The sequence below is a fragment of the Desmodus rotundus genome, chromosome 1, assembly GCF_022682495.2.
Source record: "Desmodus rotundus isolate HL8 chromosome 1, HLdesRot8A.1, whole genome shotgun sequence".
NCBI lineage: Eukaryota > Metazoa > Chordata > Mammalia > Chiroptera > Phyllostomidae > Desmodus > Desmodus rotundus.
The window spans coordinates 70,644,466-70,648,160 of NC_071387.1; the positions used below are offsets into that span (position 1 = coordinate 70,644,466).

General features: G+C 37.5%; 1 pseudogene; it reads right to left on the reverse strand.

Annotated features, from left to right (window-relative positions):
* Nucleotides 1-1,815: 1,815 nt before the first annotated feature.
* LOC112302709 (peroxisomal membrane protein PMP34 pseudogene) lies at nucleotides 1,816-2,696 on the reverse strand (annotated as a pseudogene).
* Between the last annotated feature and the right edge of the window lie 999 nt (nucleotides 2,697-3,695).

Genomic DNA, 3,695 nt, shown 5'->3' on the forward strand with positions numbered 1-3,695 from the left:
GAGCCAGGTGCAGGCAAAATGGGTGAAAGGAGTCAAAAATTCCAGTTATAAAATGAATAAGTCATGGAGATGTACTGTGCAGCATGGTGACTGTAGTTAACCATACATACTGCATATAAGAAAGTAAATCTTAAAAGTTCTTATCACAAGAAAAAAAATCAGTAACTTTACAGATTTGACATATGTTAACTAGACTAATTGTGGTGTTTCACAGTATATAAAAATATTGAATCGTTGTATGCCAATTACACCTCAATTAAAAAGAAAGAAAGAAGGAAAGAAAGAAGGAAGGGAGGAAGGAAGGGAGAAGAAAGAAAGAAAAAGAAAGAAGAAATAGGTCAAATAGAGACAGACTCATAGGTGGAGAGCAGGTTGACAGCTAGTGGGGAGGGCAGGTTAGAGGGTGGAGAGATTGAGGAAAAAGAAAAAGGACTCATGGACATGGACAATAGTGTAGTGATTGATGGGGAGAGGGGGATTTAAGGGGACAATTTGAAAATGGGAAAAAATACAATGAAGGTTAACGATGAAAAATAATAAATTAAAAGGAGGAAAAAGGTTAACCTATCTAACACTTACATAAAAGAAATCTACAGTGACTATATTAATATCATACTTTATATTTTAGAGTAAAAAATGTTACCAGGAGTAATATTCTTTGGATATTTTTATCAGGCTTACAACAATATTTCTAGGTCTGCACCAGGACTACTGTAAGTGTTTTGCAGGGCTTGGATAATATCTCTAAATGCCTTGGAGTTTATCAACACCCACCTCCTGATCACGGGATGTAGAAAATGAATGACTCTTGCAGAAACAGGTGTATTACAGTCCTCCATTGCTTCAAGTTGGGACAAACTTTGCAGTTTAATGTATAGTTCAGAGCACCCCTATGAATCAGGCTGAGTCTGAAACTGGGCCTGAAATCACTTCTTGGCTTCTTCCCCTTCCTGTCTTTCTTTTCTTAGTCCATTACAGGGTTCATTTGGAAGCACCTCTTCATAAATCATTTGCACGCACACAAATCCTTCTCTCAGGGTTTTGCTCTTTGGAAACTGCTTTAAGACAAATGATAAAGACTGTCATCATAAATAAACTTTCCCTAAAAGAGAACAATGTTGAGCAGAAAAGAAAAATCACAGAACTAATTTTTTAAATGTTGTTGAAGATGTAAATCCCAATAGTTTTAAGACTATCTATACAGTATCCCCCCCTATTTCCATTTAAAATAGTGTTCTTAATGCCTTCTGTCTTAAGCATGTAGTTATTGGTTAAGAAATGAGGCAGTCATGGGATTAGTGTTCTAAACAAGAACCACTGGCCATTCTGCTCTTACTAATTTCCATACATATAGTTATTCTTGAAATTAATAGTAAATAAGACATAAAAAGTATATGAGGAGAATATCATGGTATTAAATTTGTCCTAGAACATGGGGGTGGATTCAGGAAGAGAGAACAGCTGGTAAATTTAAGAAAGATTTTAACTGGAAAAGATTACATGTGAGACCAATAGTCCATTCTCCTTAAGAAAACTAACCTCCATAAACTTTCAATTTTAGGTTTTCAATAATGCTTTCTCTTCATATGACCATTAGTTCCACCTCCCTCAAAAAATTCAGCAAACCATCATAAAAATTAAGTTGGTGACAGGTTTAGCTGGCTATACTCCATTTTACCCTTAAATGCTTTTGAAGCCAATGAGGGTAAAAATTCACTGTGGAAAGAGCAAGAGTAAAAAAAAGAATCATTTCTCTTTGCACAGAAGGGAACGCCCATCTTGAGCACTTTTCCTCCCTCTGCAGGATGGGGTGTCTCAATGCTTGTGTGCGCTCTTCAGCCCACAACTGCGAAGGTAGCTGCTGTCAGTTTCTCACCCACAAGGAGCATGAGAGCAGCAGTGAGGACTGTGCAGCAGTTTGGCTTCAAGGCCTTTGTAGAGTCCCATTATTCCAAGACTCCCCACTGTTCTGTTTTCTGGGTTGAGTCTGTGACATCCAAACCTCAGAATTGACTGTACTGTCTGCATGGCATTGGTCACTGTGGTAGCAATCACTTTGGCTACTGCACCAATGACGAACACATCCAAAGAAGGAAGCCTCATTTGTTTCTTTAAAAGCTGCCATTTCAAACCTTCATGGAGCATAATTTGAATGACAGGATCGAAGACCAACAGCAAGGAGGGAAAATGCGCCATTCCATTAAGACAAGATTCCTTCATCTCCAGTGATCTGGTGAAAAGCATCATTAACACCTTTGTGGTTGGCTGGTACAATGCCTTCATTCCTAAATTTTGCCCCTTGGAGCTTCAGTCTGATTTTTACCACCCAGATTAGAGTTGTCAGCAACACATTCACCACTCCGGCAACAAATCCAGTTACCACCACTTCTCCAGTAGTAGAACGTTGACCTTTGACCTTTGATCCAGACAGCTTTGAAGCTATTAAAAGTGTAAAAGTGGACAAATTTGGAGCATCAGAGACTGGAGACAACTGAAAACCACCCTTGATATGGGTCTTATTTAATAATCTGCAGGAACACCATATATGTAGTTTTGGACTTTCTTTTATCATTAACTTGAAGTAGAAGTCAAGTGGTACCCAAAGGAAAGAACATTGACATTGCTGTCACGCCACCCACAGCTCCAGCCACAGCCACAGCGTAGACCAAGCTTTTGTAGGGCAGCATGGAAGCCATTGGTGTGGTTCCCCTCAAACTTAGCCACACTTTTCCCACAGGGGCCGTGGCCAATGACTGAGAAATAATTTTGGTATTTTCTTCACTAAAAATAATACTATGACTATTCCATGAGAGCATGATTTTATTTTTGTTGGGCTTCATTTTTCTGCTTAAGAAAAGGTGTCCTCTTTATTACATGAGCTATTTATTGAGGGGAGAAATAAAAATTATTAATAACAAATGATTACCTCATAAACTATTTGTAAATGTTACTTATGCATTAGCATATGACATTTTAAAATATTTATTTTGAATCAATTCTTTTATTATAATAGTATTGAAGTTTTATGTTCACCCATACAAGCCCCAATCAAGTCAAGTGCCAATAAATTGTCAGCACCAAGGACATGCCCTTAATTAGTGTACTGCATTGGGTTTTCAACTAGCTGGTAAAAAAATCACAAAAAAGGGAAAGAGAGTTAATATCTCTTTTAGGCTCTGGACATTATCTCCTTTTGCAAACTCTTGGAGGAGGCTGATTTTTTTGACAAGAAAAATTTGATTGAAGTTAAAAAAAGAAGTTAATCATAAGGAGAAAACACAAAATAAGTTATTGTGGATGAGGCAAGATCAGAAGAGAGAGGCTGGTATTCCATCATCTAAGCTTACACATGCTTGATCCTTGAATCTTGTTGAAGTTGCTATTGAATATAGTCTTTTTTTCTTTCAAAGTTGTCTTAACCTAGAGTCTCTGGATAAACTTTACAAAATTCATGAATCATTTGAGATAAGATGCGAAGGTTTTGTACAAATCATTTGTATTTTTCTAGGGAGAAAGTCAAACTCTCAAGAGATTCTCCATGAGACTGTACTCTCTCCAACAGTGTTTAGATTTTCGCCTATGAATGCAGACAAACAAGCACTCTGTCCCTTCCTTTCACTCTGCTGACTTCTCAGAGCCAACGCTCTTCTCTTCTTCTTCATTTTACTTTTGAGAAAATGTGCTCTCTCAGATAT